Source organism: Octopus bimaculoides, chromosome 21 (assembly GCF_046866305.1).
Source record: "Octopus bimaculoides isolate indiv1 chromosome 21, ASM4686630v1, whole genome shotgun sequence".
Classification (NCBI taxonomy): Eukaryota; Metazoa; Mollusca; class Cephalopoda; order Octopoda; family Octopodidae; genus Octopus; species Octopus bimaculoides.
Window position 1 is genome coordinate 7608120 of NC_142948.1, and position 20195 is coordinate 7628314.

Sequence of the window (20195 nt, forward strand, 5' to 3'; positions counted from 1 at the left end):
ACCTTGTATGATAATTTTAAAATTTTCTTGACTGCATTAATATGCTCTCTCTCTCTCTCTCATTCTTATTCCCTTAATCCTTTCTCTTCTTCCCTCTAACTTTTTCTCTCTTCTCCTCTTTCCTCTCTCTGTCTCTATTCACTCTTTTTCTCATTCTCTCTCTCTCTCTGTTTCTAACCTTTTTTTTTTTTTTACAAGCGTCTGCAAAACCAATGATGGATCTTCATAGTGCATGTAAATCGATCATTTTCTTAACCCCTTCAGTTGTATGCAACCCTCCATAGTTCTTGTTTGGGTTACCCAGATTTAAAAAAAAAAAAGATTGAAAACAGCTATCATCATTCCATTGTTCCCTTGTCCAGTATGCATTCTTCTCCTCCCTCCTGTATGCGCATACATGCACATGCATGCACATACATATACATACACATGCATGCAAGTACACACTCACACAGACATTGTTATCAAGTATTCTGACATTGGTTAGCTATTTTAACAAGCTTCAAATTTTAGAAGAACCATTGTTATATGTAGAAGTGAAATATTCATACAATACTAGACCAATAATCCAGCTAGTTTGGAACCAGATGTGTCCCAGATTTCTGGATTTTCCAGTTTTCTGAAGACAGTCTAAATACATACTGAAAATATAAAATAAACTAAGATAAATAAAGAATTAAATTGCACGTGATGGTTCACTTCTAAAGAAGGGTCTGTCTGATATTTATTAATCCACTTAAAATTCTTAAAATATATCATATTGTACCATGTATACAGTATAATGTTTATGAGAGGAAAATTAAATGAAAAAAATATGAAGAACATGATTCTGTTTAACAGAGGCAGACACATATTAATACACTTCTAAAACTGAATATGTTTGATTTTTATCAATCCATTTTTAAAAAAAGCATAAAAAACAAAACTATTTTTAACATACCATATGCAAATTAACCAACTTCAAAACAGGGTTTGTTTACTCAGTACAGGTTGGTACTCCGCCGCTTACGACGTCGAGGGTTCCAGTTGATCCGATCAACGGAACAGCCTGCTCATGAAATTAACGTGCAAGTGGCTGAGCATTCCACAGACACGTGTACCCTTAACGTAATTCTCGGGGATATTCAGCGTGACACTGTGTGACAAGGCTGGCCCTTTGAAATACAGGCACAACAGAAACAGGAAGTAAGAGTAAGAGAAAGTTGTGGTGAAAGAGTACAGCAGGGTTCGCCACCATCCCCTGCCGGAGCCTCGTGGAGCTTTAGGTGTTTTTCGCTCAATAAACACTCACAACGCCCGGTCTGGGAATCGAAACCGCGATCCTATGACCGAGAGTCCGCTGCCCTAACCACTGGGCCATTGCGCCCCCACACTCAGTACAGGATACAGTATATAACATGATATTGAATAGGGCTTCCAGATTTTGGGAAATTCTGGGTTTCTGGAAACTGGACAAGAGGTCCTAAATTGTCTTAATTTATTAGTGCTCACTTCTAATGACGTTGCTTTTAGCTTCCATGTCAGCCTTGGTCAAGTATATCTGCGACCAAAGATTTCCTGTACTAACTATTATCATTGTCATCATTTAAAACTCTACTCTTCCATGCTTGCATGAGTCTGGCAGAGTTTGTCGAGACAGATTTTTTCTTCAGCTGATTGTCTTTCCTGTCATCAATCCTCGTTTGTTTCCAGACAAGGTAATATTTGCCCATGGTTGGACATGTTTTTCACAGAATATTGGAAATGAACGACACTGCTTGTCTTACAGTGACACTCGGTCACAACTATCATGTGATGTCAAGACAAGGAGACACAAATGTACACACGCATGCACACACACACACACACACACACAAACATACACAATACACACAAATGTACACAACACACACAAACATACACAAGCATACACACAAACATACACAACACACAACACACAAGCACACACACATCCACACAAACATGCACAACACACACAAGCACGCACACACACACACATACACACACACAAATATATGATGGGTCTCTTAGAGTTACTGTTTAAAATCCTCTTACAAGGCTTTGGTGAGCCCAGGGCTATAGTAAAAATCACATGTCAAAGGTGCCACACAATGGTACTGTGTACCATTGTGTGGTACCTTTACACAGTACAGCAGTGGTTTCCAGCCATTTTTTTCACCTATGGACCCTTCTGGTTCCTACTTTACTCAGGTAGAGTCTCATAGCCATTTGATGTTTTAAAAAAAATCTTTATTATAATTTTATGATTAAATATTATTAGGATTTGTATTAAAAAATTGTTAAAATATTTTGTGTATTGTAGAAGTATGCTCAATTTATTGCACATAAATTTTAACAGCAAAATCTTATATGGAACCCTAAGGGTCATATGGCCCCTGGTTGGGAACCTCTTCTGTAGAGGCTTCTTCGTTGACTTACTTCAAATGATGTTTTGTTTTTTTGTTTTTTATTAACCCTTTAGCATTCAGATTTCTCTGTCGAATGTAATACTTGTTTATTCACCTTGTTTTGAATTAATTTTGCATTATCTTGTAGCTTCAAGATTTGTTTGATCTGAATATTATTTTTAGAATGTCATTGTAGGCTGGTATGAGAGGCCTGATGTGGCCTGTTTGAACTTAAAATAGGTAGAAAATTTTGGCCAGATATGGTCAGTTTAAATGCTAAAGGGTTAAATTATTTGTAAGTATTTGGTGGAGAGTGGCACATTATAGGGGCATTTTGGAAGGTTTGGTTAGAAGATGATGGATTGGATAAATTGAAGACAGTGCTGATGCAAAAATGCATTGACCAGATTCTAGTTTGATGGGAAAAGAATAAATAATAAGAGTCAAAGATCCATAGCTTGATGCTTAAACTGTGGTTTTGGTTTTGTTTGGAATTAAGTGAATGATAGTTAAATTTTTGAATGGACAAGATGCAAGTAAGTTTTTACACAAGGACAAATGAACTCAGGAAAGCAAAAATAATTCTGATTTTGGCACAGAGCCAGCAATTTTGAAAGGAAAGGGTAAATCAATGATATTGATCTCAGTTTACATTATTTGTATTATGTTGTGTTAACAACAAACAAGATGAGGACAAATAACCGTCAAATGTAAATAATGTACATAATTCCTCATCTCTTAAATATACAACTGTATTGATCTCAGTATTCAGCTGGTATTTATTTTATCAACCCTGCTTGGAAATGGGTAAGGGTTGGCAACAGGAAAGGCATTTGGCTGTAAAAAATCCACTTTAGTAAACTCCATCAGACCCATGCAAGCATAGAAAAGTAGAAATTAAAACAATAGTGATGATGATGACGATGAATAGCTCTCTGCCTATTCACCAAACAATTGTTTAGTTTTCTGCCAGTGTTTGAAATCAATGTTTAATTTCACTAAGCCTCTATCTTTGCATTTTTAAATCAAAATTAAACCAAACAAAGATTTTATTTAAAAAAGAAAATGCTTTAGAATTCAGTGTGAAAAATTTTCTTTTGCATTCAAATCAGACATATCAATTGATATTAACGATTGATTTTGTGCTTCGTGGCTCCTGTATATGGTGTGTGTTGTGTGTATTGTTGTGTATGTTCATGTATCTGTCAGTGTGTGTGTGTGTGCATGCGCATGCATGTGTATGTGCATTCAAGGAATGACTAATTTTAATCTTTTTAAAAGAATTTCATATGCTAAAGCAGATTAAGCAGTTCTGTGTATTTGCATGGACTGGAAATGATTTGGGTGCATGTGTATGTATGTGTATTGTATGCATGTATGTGTGTATGTATGTATGTTTGTACATGCATACATACGTATGGCTGTGTAGTTAAGCAGTTTGCTTCCCAACCTTGTGGTTTCAGGTTCAGTCCCACTGCACAGCACTTTGGTCAAATGTCTTATATATATGTGCATGCATGCATGTGTGTGTGTGTGCCTGTGTTTGTTGCCCACTGCTTAAGAACTGGTGTTTGTTTGTTTATGTCCCCATAGCTTAGCAGTTCAACACAAGAGAAAGTTAAGATGAGTACTAGGCTTAAAAAATATAAAAAATAAATACTGGGGTCAGTTTGAGTAAAAACTCTGGAAGATAATGCCTCAGCATAGCTGCGTTCTAATTGGTGAAATAAATAAAGGATGAAAAATATTTGAAAATGACCATAGTATAAGCACAAGCGTGGCTGTGTGGTAAGAAGTTTGCTTCCCAACCACATAGTTCTAGGTTCAGTCCCACTGTGTGGCACCTTGGGTAAGTGTCTTCTGTTATAGCCTTGGACCAACCAAAAGCTTTGTGAATGGATTTCCTTGGTAGAAACTGAAGGAAGCCTACCATATATATATATATATATATATATATATATATATATATATATTCTATATGTATATGTATATAGATATTTATTAATGAGGGTAGAAATTGATATTAATCAATTAAAACCAGTGGTCTAGCATATTAAAAAAATCCGAAGATTAAAATTATATTACATACAAAAATAAGAGGAATGACCAGCAAAAGTGGACTCCTATATGCTAGAAATAGATGCCGAATCATCTAACCACAAAAAAAAAAATGTTCTCAGTAAAAATTTTTTTTTTTTTTTTCGTGGTTAGATGATTCGGCATCTATTTCTAGCATATAGGAGTCTACTTTTGCTGGTCATTCCTCTTATTTTTGTATGTATATAGATATATGGCAGAAACTGAAGGGAGCCTGTCATATATATGTGTGTGTGTGTGCGTGTCTTTGTGTTTGGCACCCACCATCACTTTGATAACTGATTGTTAAGTGATGATGATGATGAGTTACTATTTATTTGATTAATCTAAATCTGCCTTAGTTCTCCTAGAGTAGATTAAGTCCATTAATCCTTTTGCTACCAACCTGCTGCAGATCATCTCTTCTACTTCTATAATACAAAATCCTCCGTCTTAAAAGTTTCATGTTTCAATTAAAAACTTACCGCATATCAGAAGAACCCTCTCATGAGTTTTCAAAAAACTTACTAAAGAGGAAGATAAAGTTATTTTACTAACTTACTTCTAGGCAATTGCTGTGTGATTAAGAAGCTTGCTTTGCAACCACATGGTTCTGACTGCTCAACAGGTATTTATTTTATTGATCCTGAAAGGATGAAAGGCAAAATTGGCTTCGGTGGAATTTGAACTCAGAACATAAAAACAGACATCATGCTGTCGAGCATTTTGCCCAGCATGCTAATGATTCTGCCAAGTAATAATAATATTTATAGTAATGATCCTTTCTACTATAGGCATAAGACTGAAATTTTTGGTAGCAGGAAGTAGCCAATTACATTGACTCCAATACTTGACTGGTACCTTATCTTATTAACCCTGAAAGAATGTAAAGCAAAATTGATCTCAGCAGAATTTGAACTCAGAGCATAAAACAATGTACCAATGTTTCTGTCAGCTCACCACCTTAATAATAATAATAATAATAACAATGGTTTCAACTTTTGACACAAGGCCAGCAATTTCAAGGGAGTGGGAAAGTCGATTACATTGACCCAAGTGTTCAACTAGTACTTAATTCTTCAACCCCAAAAGGATGAAAGGCAAAGTCGACTTCAGCGGAATTTGAACTCAGAACATTAACATAGACGAAATACTTAGCAGCATTTTATCCTGTGTGCTAATGGTTCTGCCAGCTCACCATCTTAATAATTATTTCTACTCTAGGCACAAGGCCTTGAAAATTTTTCAGGAAGGGGGCTAGTCAATTTTATCAACCCCAGTGCATAACTGGTACTTATTTCATCAACTCCAAAAGGACAAAAGGCAAAGTCGACCTCAGCAGAATTTGAACTCAGAATGTAACAGCAGATGAAATACTGCTAAGCATTTTGCCAGATGTGCTAACAATTCTACCAGCTCATCACCTTTATTATTATAATAATAATAATAATAATAATAATAATAATAATAATAATAATAATAATAATAATAATAATGAGACATGTTTTCTTTTATCTAAAAACAAACAAACAAGGATTATCTCATATGAGTTGGTTTTCTCAGGATTGGGATTTTTTTTATTTTGTTTTTTTTTTTCAGCATTTGTTACAGCAATATTTAAGCAAAGAATTATGAGGTAACAGAGCTTGATAACTAAAGCCTACAGGTATCAAGAAATATATTAATTTCCAGTGAAAATTCATTGACAGAAGTGAATATTTCTGGCTTTTTTTTTTAATGCCTTGTGCATGTGTTTAATAGAACCAAATCATGTGGGAGTCCTATATATGTGTGTGTTTGTGTTTGTTCCCCACACACACACTGCTTCACAACTTGTGTTGGTTTGTTTACATCCCCAAAACAATGTTTTGACATAAAAGACCGATAAGATAATTACTGGGGGCGATTCATTTGAGTAAAAGCCTCCGAAGTTGTGCCCCAGCATGGCTACACTCAAATAACTGAAACAAGTGAAAGATAAAAGATAGAAAAAATATTTGCTCTTGTTTCCCTCTTAAATTGACCTTTGAGACTTCTCTTCACCACAACCAACTCTTTACCAATATCCATTGGTAAATAATATTTCTAATAGCTATACAGAGTGACTCTACCCAAATATGACACATCTAAAGTTAGGCTATTTATAGCCCACACCCTTTTCTGTGAAAAACAAACATTTAAAAGCATTGCTTTTATTATTCATTTATTTTAATACAAGTAATGTCTTTCGAAGTTGATTTTCTCAAGTATAATTTTCCAAATAAAACATAACCTTTCTTTCTATATTTTTTTAGCTTTTGATTTCACGTAGCACTTAACTTCCCCAAGAAATAGACAGATTCACAGATAATCTTTCAGTTATTTTTATATATAAGTAAATGTACCAAACCATATGAGTTTCAATGAAATGCCATTCCAGTGAGGTAATATCTTTTATCTATGATCTGTATTTATCAAGTGTGACACATACACAAAGTCGATACATTTTAAAAATGTCAGCACACTATTGTTATTTCTACCTATATAAGGTGTATACTTGCATGATGGCTTGTGTCTATAGGTCATATCTAATATACATACATATATACACACACACACACACACAGATATATATACATCTATAGATAACTTTTTGTTGATTCATATGTGTGCGTATATATATATATATATATATATATATATATATATATATATATATATGTATGTATGTATGTATGTATGGACAAGTTAAAATAATGGTTATTACATATAATTCTTTTATTATAGCAAATATGGCTTACAGCTGTTTCTAGTAGTCATTATAGTGATAATCCCTCACAATCTGTTCTGCGTGTATATATATATATATATATATATATATATATATATATATATGTTTGTGTGTCTGTGTTTGTCCCCCCAACATTGCTTGACAACCGATGCTGGTGTGTTTATATCCCTGTCACTTAGTGGTTCGACAAAAGAGACCGATAGAATAAGTACTAGATTTACAAAGTATAAGTCATGGGGTTGATTTGCTCGACTAAAGGTAGTGCTCCAGCATGGGCGTAGTCAAATGACTGAAACAAATAAAAGAATATGCTGCCTTTGTTTCAGTTAATTTTTAAAGTAATGAAGAATTTAGTAAAATAATTTTCTTGTTATTAAGCTGGGGTCTGGAAGAAATTAGCATAAAATTTTTATGGTAGATTATTATTCAGACCACTTTAAAACAGTAAGGTTATGTCATAGAACATGGGGCAGTTTCAGGCAAGTTGGTATCAAAAGGGTTAAGATTTAGTATTCATTTCAGTGAGCTGATTGAAACTATTAATAAATGTTGAAGGTAAACTTCTTGCAACCATGAACTCAAAATGGCATTCACCTGGAGATTTGTTTTATAACCAGTTTGATTTTGTTCTTGACTACAAAAGATATTACTCAATTAGAGAAGGAGCTAAAAATTGAGTGTTTTTCATGGTCAGACATAAATAGCAAACACAGACTTTTAATAATGATTATAAAAATTTAACCTTGATTTAATCAAGAACCAAAATGCAAGAATATATTATATGAAAATGAGGTAGTAATTAATTAAAATAGCCATCTATGTATAATACCTCGTATATTCACACTGTGGGGGTGCATGCCTTAGGTGGAGGTGTGTGGCTTAGCAGTTAGGGTGTCAGACTCATGATCATAAGATTGTGGTTTCAATCCCCAAACTGGGTGATGCATTGTGTCCTTGAGCAAGACACTTCATTTCATGTTGCTCCAGTTCACTCAGTTGGCAGCAATGAGTAATCCTGCAACAGATTGGAATCCCATCCAGGGGTAATATATGCACCACAGAAACCAAGAAACCTGCCTATGAGTCTATATGACTCAGGAAGGGTCTTTATCCTATCTTATCCTATATACACACTGTTGATAGGCCAGTTACTGTGCTTTTGTCCTGAGATAACATCTCTTATTGATCTGCTCTATTAAAAAGTACAATAAATATAAGAGGGAGACAGAAATCTGTCCCAATAGCAGCCAGCCACATGTTCAGATAAGAATTTGTTATATTGATATTGGAAAAAGTGAATGAAACCTTCACTGATGTTGCAAATAGCTGCCAAGCTGAACAAAAATTCCGTATATGCAATACAGACAATATAAAATTAAAATAGCCAGCCATGTAACATAATATTATGTGTATATATATATATACACACACAGTTGATATGATTTTGAAACTTTAAAGGCTCAAATAAAATAAGATTTTTAAGAACCAAAAGGTGGAAAATTCACAACTTTATTCTTATTAGAAGCAGATGTTGAAGAACATAAATGATTCTATGAAAAATACCAACAGCAGCTACAACAGCCAACAGAAAAGGAGAAAGTTAAGAATACTTCGATAAATAAAGATGTTTTAAAGAGTTTTATGATTCAAGAAAGAGATCTGAAACAGGTACAGTACAAATACAAAAACAGCTGAATTGGGATTTAGATTGGACAATAGGAAAGAAGAGATATTAACCATTTAGCATTCTGATCACCTTGTTGAATGTAATGCTTATTTATTCATATTGTTTTGAAGGAATCCTACATTACCTCACAGTTCAAGATTTCAATGATGTGATGGTTTGTTTCTAGAATGACAAGGTAGGCTAGGTATGAGAAGCCAGATCTGGCTGGCTTGAACAGGAAACAGGTAGAATTTTTGGAATGGATATAGCCAGTTTAAATGCTAAAGGGTTAAAGCAGTGGAACCCGGGGGTCCGTATAAGATTTTGCGGGGTCTGTGCAGATAAAATAGTTAATTGGGGGCCCACATTTGTATATTAAGGGTCCATGAAAAAAATTTGCTTTAGATGTATTTATTGCAAGAAACAACCAGATTTCTTTCTCCAAAGTTTTCCATTGTTCAACAAACTCAGGTGAATGTGTGAAAAGCAGAATAGGAATTTTGAAAGAAGTATCTATAAAACCAGTTTTTAAATATCAAATGGTTATGGGATTCCAGGAGAATAAAATTGTAACCAAAGGAGTCCATAGAATTGTAATCAAAGGAGTCCATAAAATGGCTGAGAACCACTGAGTTAAAGCAACAGTTGGTGTCACACAAGGCTGTGTACTTTTTCATCCGGTCTTTTCAATAGGATTCTGTGATACATAATAATGGAAGCATTTGAGTGTTTTGAAATAAATTTCAACATGGGAGAATAGAGAAGTCAGTAACCTGTTTTGCTGTTAATGTGGATTTCAATGAAGAAAATGAAGAACCTACAAGACCTTACAACATATTGTTGATACAACTATAAGGTGATATGGACTTTGGCCTGAAATTCTGGGAGAATTCATTAGTTGATTCCACTGACCCTCACTGCCCAACTGGTGCATATGTATCGACCCTGAAAGGACAAATGGCAAAGTTGATCTCAACAGAATTTGAACTCAGAACGAAAAGAGCTGGAAAAAGTGCCACTGAGCATTTTGCATGATACATTAACAACTTTGCCAAATTACCACCTTAAATTATGATAACTGGAGAAAATTGTCAATCTAATTGAAATAAATAGGAAGATGGTCTAACGAGTTGATTTTGCTTAAATAGGCACAGGTATGGCTGTGTAGTTAGGAAGCTTGCTCCCTAACCACATGGTCTCAGGTTCAATCCTACTGTATCACTGTATGCCACCTTGGCTTGAATCTTCTGCTGTAAACCTAGGCCAACCAAAGCCTTATGAGGTGGATTTGGTTGACGAAATCTGGAAGAAGGACATCACATATATGAATATACATACACATATACATGTGTATGTATGTATATATGTATAGAAATAGGCACAAGCATGGCTGTGTAGTAAGAAGTTGGCTTCCTAACCACATGGTTCTGGGTTCAGTCCTACTGTGTGGCAATTTAGGCAATTGTCTTCTACTATAGTTTTGAGCCGACCAAAGCCTTGTGAGCGGATTTGGTAGATGTAAACTGAAAGAAGCACATCATATATATGTATGTATGTGTGTCTGTGTTTACCCCCTACCACTTGCAACTGGTGTTGGTGTGTTTATGTGCCCAAAACTTAGCAGTTCGGCAAAAGAAACTGATAAAAAAAAAACTAGTGGGGTCAATCCATTTGATTAAATATTCTTCAAGGCGGTGCCCCAGCATGGTCATAGTCCAATCGTTGAAATAAGTAAAAGATAAAAGATATATATATATATTTGTGTGTGTGTTTATCCTTGTCATGACATCAGGTGATGGTTGCAAAATAGCATCACATGATTATTGTTCAAACAATATTATTCGTTTCCAGTCTTCCATGAAAAACATCTCTGGCCATGGGGAAATGTTACTTAACTTGGAAACAAGGTGAGAGTTAGTAACAAGAAGGCCATTCAACCATGGAAAAATAGGCATTAAATGATGATAATTATTCCTATTTTTATTTCTTTTGATATCAGCTAGATTAAAAAATACCTGCCAAGCAACAGCCAGTCACCTAGGGCAGGCATTGGAGAATAATATTATAGTTCAACACAGTTTTCAGCCCTGAAAAGAAAAGAAGACGTTTTCAGAATATAGATTGCAAGGACAAGAATTTATGTAGAATGTGAACCATACTGTTTAGCACTATTAGAACTGTGTTCATGCATTAGAGACTTTACACTGCCATAGAAACATTACCAAGACAGATATTAGAGACCAACTCAGTCCTCAGTCTAGTTGTATCTGTCAAACCCCTCACACCTGTATCAGCATGGAAAATAGACATGAAATCATGAAGATAATGACATAAATAAAATTTATAAACCTCATACAATGTGTGTGTGTGTATCTATATGTATATAGATTAGATAAGATAGAGAGAGAGAGATGCTTTAAGCATGACACATCTTAGCTCATCCAAAAAAAACATGGCATTATCAATAAATAATTAAAATAAATTAAAATCATTAAGAGAAGCCATGATGACATCTTTGTGAAAATGGTGTGTATGTGTAATTGTGTGCAGCTAGATTAGACAAGATAGATAGTTAGATAGATTGATAGACAGACAGGTGTGTTTTAAGCACGACACAGCTCATCCCAAAAATATGCGGCATTATCAATAAATGATTAAAATAAATTAAAACGAGTACTCAGAGAGTGCAAACCTCTGCCAAGGCAATACCAACGTTCTTTCAATGATTAGCCGGAGATGATTTTTAAAATGAGAATATCCAAAATAAACTCGACTGCTCTCACAAACAAGAATACTAAAAACGAACCTGACCAAAAACTCTCAAAAATTAAGTTTAAAAAAAACGGAAAAATAATCCAGAATCCTTATCCGGTACTGGATTGATCCCAAAATCTAATCAGTTTGTGCCAGTCACAAGGCCAAACATCCCAAAAGTTTCATCCAAATCCATGTAATGGTTCTTGAGATATCTTGTCCATGGTCAAACAATTATGAAGAGAAGGTATGATGACATGTTTGTGAAAAGTGGAACAGGAATTAACAAGTCTAAAGTATACAAAGCAAATATATATATATATAATATATGTGCATGTGTATTGTCCTTTTAGTCTCTATATATTTTTATACTTCTGGTAAATATACTGTGTCAGTCACTTTTACATGAGTCACAACCATGGCTACAAACTAGTATGTGTGTGTGTGTATACATATAATATATATATATATATATATGTGTAAAGAGAGAGAGGGAGAGAGAGAAAATGTGTGTGGTTAACACAAAACAAATGGGACAACACAAAACATATATATTTAATTTTTGACACTGATTTCAGTCTTAGGGGAAAATTTTTTTAAAGTCTCTTGTCCGGAAAGCTGTTGCTCACCCAAGCAGCCCAGATTCATTTCCTGGCATGGGAACATGCTACATGTACAGTAACAACCTATTAATAGATGCAGGCATGACTGTGTGGTAAGTAGCTTGCTTTCAGCCATGTGGTCTTCGGTTCAGTCTTACTGCATAGCACCTTGAGCAAGGGGCTTCCGCTGTAGCCCTTGGCCAACCAAATCTTTTGTGTGTGGATTTGGTAGACAGAAACTGAAAGAAAACCATTGTATATATGTATATATCTATGTGTATGTGTTTGTCTCCACTACTGCTTCACAACTGGTGTTGGTTTGCTTATATCCCTGTAACCAAACATTTTGGAAAAAAGAAACCAATTGAATAAGTACTAGTGTCAATTTCTTTGACTAAACCCTTCAAGGTGATGCCCCAGCATAGCCACAGTCCATTGACTGAAACAAGTAAAAGGTAAAAAATAAAGAGCTTAACTAAGCTAAAACTCAAGTATACAGAACGTTTGTATGTCTGTCTGTTTGCCTGTCTCTCTATGTATGTATATATATAGATATATATATATATATATATATATATATAGGTGTATACGTATGTGTGTAGGTACATAGCTTTAGATAGATATAACAATGTGTGTCCCAGTTTTAGAAGTGTTACACTATGCCATTGTGTGTCTTAAAAGACAAACAGACAAAAAAGGCTTCTGGCTATAATACAAATTTTCAGACCATTCCAACATGGGAAAGTGGATGTAAAATATTATAGAATACAAATACTTAGTTATATCACACACACGCATATATATATATATATATATATATATATATATATATATATATATATATATATATATATATATATATATATACATGTGTGTGTGTGTATAATTATCTGTGGTTTGTTCCCGGTGAATATGTTTGAGATATTTCTCAACAGATGAAACTATTAGTAACACTTAAAGATATATATTGTATTCTTTAAATAAATAATATTTATCTCTCACCAGATGGAGTACTTTTTGTTGAATTTTCTATCATGGAATAATGTATGTATGTGAATTCAACTATGCATAATGCTTTCTCATGATTACTAACAGATAATAAGACTTGTCCCAGGTTACTCTATGTCTACTACACACAAACAGGAAGTTTATAATAGAAGGTATATATTTTCCTAGCATATTTGTCAGATAACCACGCCCACCTAACAAGTTAGAAAAATCCTAGTTTTTTTTTTTGGTGGGGGGTTGTTTTGTTACCTGAGTCTTTTTTATTGCACATTAATCCCCCACCACATGCACACGTACACTGCAGATGCACACACCACACGCAATAATACATGATTACACAAATACATCACATCAGACACATACATGCATACACACACAACAACAACACACATACACACACTACAGTAATACAATGTGTGCACACACACCACAGAATAACACATGCATATACACATCACATCACACACACACATACACTGCAGTAATACACACACCACATAGTAATACATGAATACATACACACACACACACACACTGCAGTAATACATACGAATCCATGCACACACCACATAGTAATATATGTATACATACACACACACACACTGTAGTAATACATGCATACAAATGCACACACACCCCACATAGTAATAAATGCATACATACACACGCACACCATTTAGTAATACATATACATACACAGACACACAAGCACATCAACCACTAATGCACGCACACTCTCACACAACTACGCTACATCACAGTACTTACATGTACCACACCAAACACACACACACACTATTCAGTCATACATACATACATATGCACATAAACATCATACAGTAATACATGTCTATACACCACACACACAGAGTCGTATGAACATAGACTCATAAGCATCACATAGTAATACATGCATACACAAACACGCCATCACCATTACACATACATAGATACACCCAGGTTGTGAGTATATGTATGTGACTGTTGTCTTTCAGTGGTTAATATATATCAGTTCCATGAAGTGCTGTTTGACAAACATTGCCCTCATAAACCCACCCCGCCATTCACTTCTCCACTTCTACCACGTCCACCACAACCATTGGGTTATAAAAAGATTTCCTAATTATATATCCTGGTGTAACCTTGTCCAGCTTTGATTGCTATTCATTGTTGCTAACTAGATCGGTCTTCCTTTGTTGCTCTTCCAAACTTCTGTCACGTTTGGCTGGTGGTGATCGTACTCGTGTTTGTTTTATTGATGTTATTACTTTCTGTCTTTTTTGAGTGGGTTTTTTTTCATCTCTTATTCTATTTATTTGTTTCACGCATTGGACTGGGGCCATGCTGGGGCATCATTTTTAAGAGTTTCATCAAATAAATTGATCCTAATACTTACGTTTATTTTAATTTTTTTTATTTAAGTCTAGTACTTTCACTCAGTCCTTTCACTGAGCCTCTAAGTTATTGGGTCATAAACAAACAATCACCGGTGAAGCAGAGTAGGGGATGACAAACACACAGTTTTTTTTTTTTACCTCTCTCCATTTGTTTTCTTTCCTCATTCCTCTCTGAAGAAGAGCATAAGCTTGAAACATCAATAACTTTTCCATTTTTTCTGAACATCAAACTAATATATAGATTTGACAGAATGATCTGAACACTAAAGGATTAAACCTTCCAAGAAGGTTTTTTTTTCTGTTTTGTTTTTGTAATTTGCCTTATGCATTTCCTGTAATCACAACTGCATTCTTTACATTTGAAAGAAAAAATCTTAAATATCAAAGTTATGTTATCTGTCTTAGACATGTATTGGTATCAAAGTGTATGCATTCTTCTCTTGATACTTATCTTTTAGCTTTTACTTGTTTTAGGCATTGGACTGAGGCCATGCTGGGGCACCATTTTTAAGAGTTTCATCAAATAAATTGATCCAAGTACTTGTGTTTTTTTTTAAAGTCTGGTACTTATTCTCTCAGTCCCTTTTGCTGAACCTCTAAGTTATGGGACCATAAGCAAACAATCACTGTTGGAACAGAGTAGGCTATGACAAACACATACACACAAACACACTTGCTGTTTTTTTTACCTCTCTCCATCTGTTTTTTTTTTTTTTTCTTCGTTCCTCTCTGTAGAAGTGCATAAGCTTGAAACATCAATAACTCTTCCAGTTGTCAAGTGGTGGTTGGGGACAAACACAGCAGAAACGCAGTATACCACTGCGGGTCTCCAATTTACTATGTTGCTTACATGAACCCCAGAAATCTTGCATGGGCTCAAAGGAGTCATTTGAACCCCAATTGTGAACTGCTTCTCTAAACTGATACCAAGTGTTTTTCTATTCATTCTTTCTTTTCTTCATACTGTGTGTGTGTGTGTGTGTAATGGACTTCTTTTGGTTTCTGTCTACTAAGTCCATTCACAAAATTTTGGTCAGCCTGCACCTATAGTAGAAGACATTTGCCTAAAGTGACATGCTGTGGGACTGAACCCAGAACCATATGGTTGGAAAGCAAACTTCTTACCACATGACCACAATAGTTTTTCTGTATACCACACCATGTATTTGGAATTTTTTTGTTCTTTTTTTCAATACTGTTCAGTATAAAATTGATATTTCACTCCAGTGTTTCCATTATTTTCCACCTCAGGCAACTGCTAGGTTAGTGAATAATTTGATTTTTTTTTTTTAATTTTCAATGCTGTGTGGTAGATGTGGTAACCTAGTTAGTTATAGATGAAGTAAAAATCAATCAGTACTTTGCATTGCTACTTTTGCGTGTGTGTGTGTGTGTATGCATTAAAAAAGAAATATTCATATGTATATATAAAAGTACACTTTGGACAATGTATCTCTAGATATACTATATCTGAAAACAGATAAAATGGAATGCTTGCACCTAGAATATCCTGGGTTTAAATAACAACAAAAGTGAGAAAGATTTAGTTTAAAATAAACTTCCATGCAAACAGACACACACACACACTCTCTCTCTCTCTCTCTCTCTCTCTCTCTCTCTCTCTCTCTCTCTCACTCTCTTTCCCTCCCTCCCTCTCTCTTTCACACACTACTCATTCACTCACGCACAGATAGATGTCTGTGTGTATACATATATATTTGTGTGTGTGTTAAACTATACATATATGTATACATACGTATGTGTATATATATATACGTATATATATATCTGTGTTTATCAATAGATGTGTGTTGTTATTGTTGTTTAACCCTAGGTCATTCTATGTGTGGTTATACCATTTAGTTTTCTAAAGTTATATTCTCCAACGTATCTCTGTTTGTAACAGGTAAGAGGTGGGGAGTTTTTTGAGTTTTTTTTAAGGAAATTTGGTCTACTGTTTCTTACAGGTTGAGCAAACCCCTAAAAATCTTCATATACAACAGCGAGGTGTTTGCTTGAACGCTACTATTCACACAATCTCTGTGCTATGTCGTCTTTTTCTTCCTCGTATCTGGTTAGATGAAGAATCAGTCAGCCAAATGTAGACTTACTATGGCTGAATATCTTTGATTTATGACTAAATGGTTTTTGCTGTTGCTTCACATCATGTCAGTCATTATCCAGGAGATTTGTGATCAAAGACATCCCAGCCTTGACCATTCCATCATTTATTCAAACACAGTGTATGTAGGACTATATTTTTTTTAAAGTATACTTGTTGTCTAAGATAATACAGTGTGATTTGAGAGACATTTGGCTATTATTTCTAGCAGTGAAATTAAATGCTTAGAAATTGTACTGAAGCTCGTCTGGAGGAATGTAATTTAATAAACCAGCTTTGTCACACTAACTCAACCAGAGGATTACATTAACCCTTTAGCATTTAAACTGGCATATCTGGCCCAAATATTCTAGCTATTTCATATTCAAACTAGCCAGGTCTAACTTTTTACACCTATCTTATGTTGTCGTTCTAAAAAAATATAATGCCATTGAAATATTAAGATAATACATGATGAATTCAAAACAAATTGAATGAATAAGCTTTACATTCAACAGAGTAATCTGAATGCTAAAGAGATAAGGGTACAACTGCTCTCAGATACCTGACCCATTTACACCATAATGCAATGAATAGGTAATTCTGATGATCAAACTAGAATAGCCATCATTGAAATTGGCAGCAAATTCATTTACTTTTTCACTATTTTTGATGAAGGATGAAATTATTTGTGAAGCAACTAATAGGTATGGTTTTGGGTTCAGTCCTATTTGCACGGCACTTTGGGCAAGTGTCTTCAGCTATATTTTGCTAAATTCTTCAAAATTTTTCAAAATTAATTAAAACAAATTTAGTGTATTTCTACGGAAATATGGTAAGAAATGCAATCAAATGTGGCCAAACTCAACTTTGTCTTTTATTCTTCCAGGCTTGATAAGATAAAGTACCAATCAAAATACTACTTGGTTTCACACTTTTAGCATTCAGATAATTAAACGATGTTGATGATGATTGTGTCAAATGTATTGCTTATTAATTCATATCATTTTGAATTAGTCATGCATTGTCTTATAGCTTTAAGATTTCAATGATGTGATTGCTTATTTGTGAGAGGCTAAATCTGGATGGCTTGAATCCGGATATGGCCAGTTTAGGATTAATAATTCCTTTAAGACAACTTGGTGCCTGCTAGTCTTCTAATATAATTCTAATAGTAGACTAGAGGATTATTATAAAAGACTAACTACAACATGTTTCTATAAAATTTGTAGAGTGTTTGGTAGATAAAGATAATTGTGTTTAGTTATTTAATACGTGTGTGTGTGTGTGTGTTCAATGAATAAAAGGATATTTTTTTAAGAGTAAAAAGGATTTTTTTTTTTTTTTTTTTTCATTTTATTTACTTATAGATAAGGTAAATATCGTTTACCAGGAATTAATTTCCAACATGAGAAAGTCTGAGAAGAGGAATTAATTAGCAACAGTGTTATCAGTTACCAGAATACACTCTTCTAGACTCTCCAGAAGAGATAAATAGTTTATAGATAAGGCAAAATGTCTCTGGCTCTCCTATCTCTGATTCTCAGGGAGAGAGAGAGAGAAAGAGAATTATTTTTTGTCTTTTTTAATTATACTGATATGTAATAAGTATATTTAAAATGTCTATTAGTACTAGGTGTATATCTTCTATTAAATTTATAGCCATATTAAGCATATGTGTGTAGTATTTCACTTGTAAATGTTCGTTTAGTGTGTGTGTGTGCATGCATGTGTATATATATATATATATATATATATATATATATATATATATATACATATATATATATATATATATATATATGTGCATATATGTGCATATATATATGTATATGTATGTGCATATATGTGTGTATATATGTTTGTATGTATGTTTGTGTGTATGGACATATGTATGTATATTTATATGTATGCATGTGTGTTTGTGTGTGTGTACAAGATTTTAAATTACTAATGGCACATCTGTATGTGTGTGTGTGTGTGTGTTAATTAACTAATTGGAAGGTATTTGGAAATAATATGAGACTTTTTATTTTAACTATTGTTCTGATTTGTGTTATTGTCTGTACCACTCTCCTCTCCAGCTGCCCTTGTATATTAAATGACAATTTAACTAATTAGGTCCTCCTCAATTGTCCTTGGGTCTCCTATTTGACTTAGCTGCTTAAACATCTGAAATGTTGTAGTGTGTGCTGGAATTAAGCCAGCCACTTAATTACATTGAAGATAAGCATTAATACAAGAGAACACAGATAGCCTAGTTGGTAAGGTACAGGGCAGCCAGCTGAGAGGTCAGTGGTTCATATCCTGTCACTGGCACTCTCTTGAGTCAATGGCCAGGAAACTAATTCTCGAGTGACCCAGTTTGACTTAGCTATAATTAGGTTTTTTTCAATAGGCCAATCATGCACTGGTTTACTGCAATTCTGGCAATAAGTTCATCAAGGAAGTATCTGAAACTTGAAACAGAGCAAATATTTCAAAAGGCTATGTTCAACGAACACCAGGGTTTTTTTTTTGTTTTGTTTTAAAGTCTGTGTTTATTTGTCTATTTGTTGAAAGACAGGCACAGACCTCCCCCCCCCCCCGAATAACCACATGTATTATATATATCCATATAGTCCTTTTTGAAGTTTGCGTTGCATTATGTTGACAGACTTGCACTTAAAATTCCTGTGTTTTTAATCAAAACTTGTTAGTTACTAAGGTGACAACACTACCTGTTTATCTATCTTTCACTCTCTCTCTCTCTCTCTCTCAACAACTTTTTCTCTTCTCCGTCTTCCCTCTATGCAGATGTTGTTACAGACAGACAGACTGAGATCAGCTTCTCTTTTATAATGTAAGATTTATTCACATTGCTTTGAATTAATCATGCATTGTGTTGTAGCTTCAATATTTTAATGATGTGACTGTTTATTTTTAGAGTGACACTCAGGGCTAAGTGTAAGAGGCCTGATCTAATCAGTTTGAACATAAAACAGGTAGAATATTTTAACAATGTATGGCCAGTTCATATGCTAAAAGGTTAACCCTTTTGATGCCAACTTGCCTGAGACTGCCTTTGGTTCTATGATACAAACTTCTTGTTTTAAAATGATCTGAATAACAACCATCCATCAAAATTTCATGTTGATTTGTTTCTAAAACCAGGTGTATATCATCATCATCACCATTTGATGTCTGCTTTCCATGCTGGCATGGGTTGGACGGTTTGACTGAGGACTGGCAAGCCAAGAGGCTGCACCAGGCTCCAATCTGATCTGGTGAGGTTTCTACAGCTTGATGCCCTTCCTAATGCCAACCACTCCAAGAGTGTAGTGGGTGCTTTTTACATCCCATCAGCACAGGGGCCATTGAGGCAACACTGACAACGACCACATTCGAGTGGTGCTTTTTCCATGTCACTGGCA

General features: G+C 34.5%; 1 protein-coding gene across 4 annotated transcripts in view; it reads left to right on the plus strand.

Annotated features, from left to right (window-relative positions):
- LOC106882014 (uncharacterized) overlaps positions 1–20195 on the plus strand; it is a 59110-nt gene that overhangs the window by 6056 nt on the left and 32859 nt on the right. The gene's annotated exons all lie outside the window — the stretch shown is intronic.